Raw genomic sequence first — 8,799 nt, 5'->3', positions numbered from 1 at the left:
TGACTTCAGGAATCTCCACCAGAGCTTTTGCCTGTGAATTGAATGTTCATTTCTCTACCATAAGCCATCTCCAAAGCTGTTTCAGAGAATTCATGAAGACTGTGCGAGGAAAATGGTGGTCACACCAAATACTGACTGGTTTTCTGACCCCCCTGGACCACCCAATACAGTAAAACTGCACATTTTAGAGTGGCCTTTTATTGTGGCCAGCCTAAGTCACATCTGTGCAATAATCCTGCTGTCTAATCAGCATCTTGATATGCCACACCTTTGAGGTGGATGGATTATCTCAGCAAAGGACAAAGGAGAAGTGCTCACTAACACAGATTTAGACAAATTTATGAACAACATTTGAGAGAAATAGGCCTTTTTGTACATAGAAAAAGTTTTAGATCTTTGAGTTCAGCTCATGACAAATGGGAGCAAAAACAAAAGTGGTGCGTTTATATTTTTGTTGAGTGTATTTTCCAGCTACCACCGAGGCAGATTACACCCTGGATGTGTCACCACTTCATCGCAAGTCTGACACATACATACAAATCGATAATACTTCCATATTTAAGCTTAAAAGTAATGTTTGAATGTATTTCAAAAGCTCAAACTACAGTATTTTTACTCTGTATTATTACATTTACTGAGGAGAATGGTCTGTTCACATAGTTTTGTACAGGTTGCTGAGTTCAGGACAGTAACCTGCTCACACTGGAATCTGATATAAACCACATTAAAAAAAAAAAAAAAAAAAACGTGAACACTTTGACAAGAAAATCAGATCTGATGATTCAATGTGTCAAATTGTTTGCAGTGAAAAATGTGTGCTGTCTGTAATGGATGCAGGTAATGTCTGTTCGCCTATTGATAAGGAAGTTAACATCAACAAATGACAGACTCTGCACAAAATAGACCTTAACATGATCCTCATCTAAGTTTATGAGCATAAGGAAATTTTCCATTTTGAACCTTTAGTGTCAGACACAGATAATTTTTCAGTGTGGCATTCAGAGATAGCAGGACTTTGAAATGTTTTCCATATTCTCACGTTAAAAACCCACCTAACATGTTGACAAAGACATCAAAATCCAAAGAAATCAGTCTTTAGTCTTTTATTAGTCTTTTATTCCTTAATTAGTGGAGTTCATCTATGTAACCTTTGCATCCTTACATGACACAAGGTCACTGGTTCTCAGCTGATCAATGAGAGCTGTCATTGAGAGAGAGAACCAGCTATAATAACTAACCGCATGAGACAGCGATGATGAGTTGTACAAAATTTATAGTAATTGGATGTTGAGGTTCTGCAAAAGATGACTGTAGCACCAAGGTTGTAATGGTAATGGTGATTATACTGTTAGGATTTGTGGTAAGTGAAAAACCAAGCTCGTTCATTTACAAATGCAATACTCTAAATTTGAACTCGTAAATTTTCAAGCTTCAGCTATACGGTCACATTTGCAAAACACAGCATTAATAATAAGTTTTCATCAGATTTTTTTCAATACTTCACAAATGCAAACTACACAAGAAAGTTGAGAGTAAGAGAAACTAAATAGCCACAATATTGGAGCCTTCGAGCAGATTTGCTATTAATTATCAAAGCCGTTTGGCTGAAATAGATAGTTAAAAGTGTGATGCCTGTTCTCCCTTCCTCATTTTCATAGCTATAAAAAGCCACATTTTACAGTCATATGGCCCAATGACATTTCCCAATTGATTTTTATGGTTGCAGTCAACACTGCAAAGTTTAGCCATCATTCTAGGAGCTATATTTGCTGTGTATGAAGGTTATAATAGCTTTTATCCAATGGAATTCTCTCTTCCAAGTAGCACAGCACGTTTGCCTGCACACATGCATCTTGCAGTGTTAATCTAGAACTGATTTATTTTGTATCTCTAACAAGGACAGAATGTCACTTGATGTTTAGTTGCCAAAAAACTACTCATCAAATTAATATCATCATACTGCTGCGATGCTGGAGGACACCTATTTACACATGATATTAAGCCCATCTGAGCATTTGGTTGTGAGAGACAGAGAGAAGAAAGGTCAAAAGACAGAGTGAATGTTTGGTAATTGTTCTTTGGAATCCAGAGTTTACCTTAACCTCCTGAGACCCAGGAAATGTCAGCAAAGAACCAGCTTTTTTTGTTTTTTATTAAATAAGTGCCTATATTGGAAACATCATGATGCAACAGTTTTTTCAGATGCAGTTTTTAACATTTTTATGGAATGTCCTTTGTGGTGGAGAGTTGGGTTTTTTTTTTTGTATAAAGTTGTGAAACTCTTGTCCACAAATGTGGACAGAAAACCCATAGCTGGGTCTTAGGAGGTTAAAGTTGCCTAATTGTCATCCCAATGGCCTGAGAGGGAATGTAAATACCACTGTTAAAAACTAATGGACAAACAAACGCAGCATGATGTGAGTGGCTGATATTCTCTCATGCATAACAGAGCATGTTCGTCTCTGTCACATTTGTAGTGCAATGCCAAATATTCTGTATTATCTCCAGACTGCACTGTCCTGAGAGAGACGCAGTCCCCCTGCAAAAAAAAATGAGTGCATGATGGCAAACCTGTAAATGTCTGCAAATCAAGGCATCATAAATCTCTAAGCTTCAGATGAGAGGAGGTGGACGAGGTACTATCTCATGAGTGACATGTCAATTATTCCTTCCACCCATCCCCACCCATTTTATATGTGGCTACTTGCCATAAAACACCACCAGCTAACCACCAGCTATCACTGACATCTTGAATCTAGGTCTAAACACATTTTTCAACAGGGGGGCAGACAGATGATTGATGTACAGTCCACCCTTCTGCCTCATCGGGGTCCAGGATTGCTCTTGATCTAAATAATTCATCCCACCTGTTTGTATTCCTTTAACTTTGAAGCGTTTGCTGCTGTAAATTGAAAATGCAGCCACTTGTTTCTTCTGCTTTCCTCTGGGATGCAGTCAGCTGTGATTACTATTACAGGTAATAGCATCTTTTTTTTTTTTCTTTTTTTTTTTTTTAATGGATGTGGGAGACTGTTGATATTGACTCACGGGGCGACATCACAGTCAGCCCGGCGAGGTGACTGGTGTCATAGCAACGCAACACATCAAAACTGCCTCGCTCTAAAGGCTGTTTTTAAAAAAATTGCTGTGGTTTGCAGTTTGCAGTAGGTACGTGAGATGCTTAGCTGTCATTTTGTTTGCCATGCTGACAAGGGGAATGAAGTTCACCATGGGGGAAATTTAGTGACTTAATACTTCACCTACCCAACCTTGCCAAACAAAACTCATGACGTTTATTCTTCCGTGATGTAATTGCAGTATAAATTGAAGCAGTGCTGTCAAAGGTATTTAGGAGCAGTGGATTTGGACTTTTTTTCACAGTGCCTCACTTCCATTAAAGAGTTGGAATCAGCAATACAGAAGTTCTCACAAGTGTATTTCTGCAACAGTAGCTTCCTCACCGATATTGCTGTTAAAAACCTTATTTGGCTCAATATTAATCAGCCAGAAGCAGCTGTTTGTTGTGATCGATCACTGGTTTGACATTGTGCAGTGTCCTGTGGGCGTGATATGATTTGAAGAGGAGGAGGCCGTTTAGGATGAAGTATAATTAATATGTTGACGATTGCATATTTTATCCAAGGACTGACGTTTCTGGTGAGATGGTAATCGATTAGTTAACCAGGAGGAGTCATATATTACAGGACAATCAATGCGCGTGCACACAATTCTGTATCACTATCATGAGACAGATTCTCAAACACAGAAGACATAAGATCTGACATAATTATGCAGTTTGTATCTTTTTCATTACATTACTTGTTTTTTTGAGTCTTCAGTTGTACAAAGTCTTTTTCAACATCCATGAACTCTGATGGGCAAGGGCAGCAAACACACCACTGCCAAATTCTGTAATTCATTTAAAAGATGAAACAGTGTCCAGGCCCTCGTATGGCTTTAGTCAGTATTAATGGCAGAGAGAAGAGTCATCTGTATTCCCAGCTGGCTTTTCAGGAGCATCACCCCATATGTAATTTAATACTCAGACACCTGCGCACCTACAGTCTCACCTTGCCAAAAGGATAGAAATATGTCATCAACTATGACAGGGAGCTTCCTGGGGACTGTCAAATACAATCACAGGTTATAGGAAAATTCATATTTAGGGCATTAACAGATAAACAATCCTATTAAAGTCAACACGATTGGATGCGCTTTGAATCCACTGCTCAGATTTTTGTCATTTACTCATTGAAAGAAACGGATTTTAGATTAAACATTTACGGCTTTTTGATTTGACATTGGCATCTCTACTCTTTTTTACAATAATACAAAGGGAAAAGCTACCATCAGAAAAATCCCTTCATGTTGGATACAGTAGAAGCCATCCTAAGTATTCCAGGCTGAAAAATAGGTGGCATGACCTGTCTGGAGCATATGACACGCAACACGCAAACAACTCATCACATAAGTAATGCCAGGGTGACAAACACAAAAGAGCGCTGCTTAGCCTCAAGGTCAGGCCCCGGCCTTGAGTCACCTCAGCAGACCGTCTCAACTTAACACTTACAATTTTTCAACACAGGACGATTTACTGTCAGCTGTCACTACATTTTATTCCAGGCCACAACTCAGGAATGTGCACAGAATTGTTATGACCACAGTGGTGAATACTCACCATAAGTCTGTGATGCCTTAAACAAGTCTATAAAATGGTATACAGTTGATTAAAAAAAAAAACAAAAACAAAAAAAAAAGGAAATAGTGCATTTTGGGTCCAGAATGAGAGCAAAATGACAGCGGTTGAGTGAGTTATAAAATCAGTGACAGTAAAACAATATTCTCATTACAAAAAGAAAACATTTGTACTAAGCTGCAAACATTGCCTATAAAATCAGTGCAACGCAATATAATTATATGTAACAGGCATCATAATTTTAGGGCTACACAGTTTTAATCTTGTGATTATTGTGGTGGATAAAAATTGCAAATTATAATTGCAATGTAATTCTATGTTGGCGAGGAAAACACATTACTGATCATTTTGAAATGTGTGTTTTCCCTACTCAAGCATATGCACTTAAACTAATGTTAAATAAAAACTGTGCATTTTCCACACAGCATGTCTCACTGTTACTGTAATGTCTGTTATCATTATTTGCAAAGTGTAGTTGTTCAGCTCTGCTCATTTTCCCTCAGTAATCGCTCCACTGCTGTAAGGGCAAAGCAACACCCTTGGAGACTATGGATTAGGGACATGGATTGGCCAAGTTTGAAATACGATATGCCTTTGTGTCCCCACATTGTCCAACCAGCTGAGATGAGCATAAATATATTTCTTAAATAATTTAATGTATTCCTTTTTACATGCAGCTGTGCAGACTCCAGTTAAGGTAGAACATGTTTGTGACATAAATGCCTTTTTGATAAACGTGCTGAAATCAAAGCATTTTGTAATAAGGATGGGTCATTTGGCCCAAAAAGTCGATCACTATAAATACTTTCCTCTCAGTTGATATTGATAATTATCATAATAAATGTCATATCCTTGTTTCCTTCAAATAGAGACTAGACTAAGTTTTGTTTCTGAGTGAAAGCTGAACGAGCCAGACAGTTAGTAGTGGTTTTAAGATCTTATGGTTAAAACATTAGAAACACTTTGTTATAATGATGAAATATTCAACATTAAAATATACGTGCCTAAAATAACCTTGAAAGTGTTTTGCACTATTTTGTAAGTGACTCAGGCTGTAATATTACTAAAATAGAAAACAAAAAAATAAAAGAAAACTTACATATCATCTCTGTTAGGCAGAAACCTCTTATGTACAAATGGTTATTTTTCAGGAAACTGGAAAAACAATGTACTGTATATTCTAAATAAATGAATGGAGTTGAGAGATGTAGTCATAAGACGTGTTTAACACTTTTCATTAGTTACACTACCAGTCAAAAGTTTGGACTCACCTGGTTTTTCTTGATTTTCATGACTATTTACATTGTACAGGGTGGGGAAGCAAAATGTACAATGAACATTTAGTTGTTTTTTTCTCAGCAGGCACTACGTCAATTGTTTTGAAACCGAACATATATTGATGTCATAATCATACCTAACACTATTATCCATACCTTTTCAGAAACTTTTGCCCATATGAGTAATCAGGAACGCAAACGTCAAAGAGTGTGTGATTTGCTGAATGCACTCGTCACACCAAAGGAGATTTCAAAAATAGTTGGAGTGTCCATAAAGACTGTTTATAATGTAAAGAAGAGAATGACTATGAGCAAAACTATTACGAGAAAGTCTGGAAGATACTATTAAAGAAGAACGGGAGAAGTTGTCACCCGAATATTTGAGGAACACTTGCGCAAGTTTCAGGAAGCGTGTGAAGGCAGTTATTGAGAAAGAAGGAGGACACATAGAATAAAAACATTTTCTATTATGTAAATTTTCTTGTGGTAAATAAATTCTCATGACTTTCAATAAACTAATTGGTCATACACTGTCTTTCAATCCCTGCCTCAAAATATTGTAAATTTTGCTTCCCTGCCTTGTAGATTCTCACTGAAGGTATCAAAACTATGAATGAATACATGTGGAATTATGTCGTTAAAAAAAAGTGTGACATAACTCAAAGCATGTTTTATACTTATGATTCTTCCAAATAGCCACATTTTGCTTCTATTACTTTGTTGCACATTTTTGTCGTTCCCTCAGTGAGCTTCATGAGGTAGTCACCTGAAATGTTTTCCAAAAGTCTTGAAGGAGTTCCCAGTGATGCTGAGCAGTTGATGGCCATCTGCAGTCCATCTCATGCCATTTAAATGAGAAGGTGAGTCCAAACTTTTGACTGGTAGTGTAAATATTTCTAAACTCATCAGGCCAACATGAAAACTGACCAATAGAATCATTTTATGACAAATCAAAAAAAAAAAAAAAAAAGACTCAAAATGGACTTACAAGGTTTCTGCTGGACAGTGACGGTACACAATCATCATCAGTGGTGGCTTGGTGGTGCAGTGGTTTGCACTGACAGTAATAAGGTGTGGAGTTTGGATGTTCTCCTCATGCCTGCATTGGTTCTCTGTATCTACTCCAGCTTCCAATGACATGCACTTTTATAGGATCTGATATTTTTTAATAGATTTTTATTGATGAATGGCTGATTACTTTTTACCGATGGATTCGGTCTGTATATGTCAGTCCTGTGATGCCCACCTTCGCCCACTGGTTGCTGTGATAGGCTCCAGGACCCCTGCAGCACTCTACAGGGCGAAGCAGTTCAGAAAATTAATGAGTGAATAAATCATCCTCATCAAACATTTGTGGTATATATCATGATAATTAGAATCATTTTATCACCTAGTGTTAATTCATAATGTTGAAAGCTGGGTGCGTTTCTCTGTCTGACCAGAAATGTGGGCTTTCCTTTTGGACGTGTTGATTCGACCAGTGGATTTATGTCTAGCAACACAGATACAGACCAGAAACTGTGTGTTTTACAAACTGGTTGTAGCGGCAACAAAAAAGCCAAAACCTTCTTTGCCACATCTTGCAGGATGTGAAGTTTTCTGACTCGTGCATTCCAATTGTAATCCAAAACCAGGAAGACAAAAAAAGCAGACAGATAATACAGCAACCTGTCTCATTATTCCAAGAAAAAGGGAAAAATTGAAAAAAGGTTACAAAAAACTAAGTTGACAGTTAAAGCGCTCTTTGCCTCTATATCCAAATTAAGTTTCAATATTAACTAAACGGCAACTACTAAGATGATGACACCGGTCAGAAATACTGTTGCTCCCTGTCCTGCTTAACTGAAAGTCTCTCCCTTCAGAGCATGTGTTTTGCAGGTGTCCTCACATCACTTTATTGCACTTAGCTATGTTTTACAGCAGAAGGTCAGCTTGCAGTAGCAGAACAGAACTAACAGAACACAGATTGGCTGAATATTTACAAATACTACGCTAAATTAATATTAGAAAAAGATTACATGCAAAACCATCTTACGATCCTATTATAAAGACAAAACCAGTAGACTAATATTTAAATGAGACACAATATGCAAAATTGTACCAAAATTACTTCATGGCTCTAACAGTGGTAAAACCCCAAATGAGACATGTGTTCCAAAGACCTGATACAGAATGTCAGAATGTATACTTTCATTTTCAGAGAAATAGTATTCCATTATTAGTACCAGTACTCCATTTCATTACTCTCTACAGGTAGCAGTGACACTGTTTCGCTTCATTATAATCTGATCTGAGATAATGAGTATGGCTCATGTATGTGTGCACGTATGTATCTCTTTTGCATGCATGGGTACCCAAGCCGTTACACCAGTTTCTGAATCCTAACCCACATGTCAAAGCAAGTCTACAAAGACAAATTAGCAGCCTTGTAAGCCTGACAGCAGCCAGTCATCATCTGTTACCGTGAAGCTCATCCCTCTTTACATCTCTGGATCCCATGAAATATTGTACTGAAACTCATTCTGAGGGTCAAAGTTCACATCAGCCAGTTATTCAAAGGGTTTTGCCCTCTAAAAAAAATTAAAGGACAATGAAGATAATAAATACGCAAATACAGTCTTGGAAAAAATAATTAGACCATCAAAAGGTTATGCAATCAAGTACTAACTCCTGTGTGTATCATGTGACTAAAACAGACAGAAAAGAAAACATGGAATGCCTCAAAGCACTGTTTTTGTCAGTACAATGCCATAGCTATTGATGTAAGAACTTAAGTAATGTTGGTTATTATCAAGAAAACCATGGAAAACGGATAGATATCAGCTC

This window comes from Sphaeramia orbicularis, chromosome 24 (assembly GCF_902148855.1).
Source record: "Sphaeramia orbicularis chromosome 24, fSphaOr1.1, whole genome shotgun sequence".
Taxonomy (NCBI): Eukaryota; Metazoa; Chordata; class Actinopteri; order Kurtiformes; family Apogonidae; genus Sphaeramia; species Sphaeramia orbicularis.
This window is presented reverse-complemented; position numbering follows the sequence as displayed.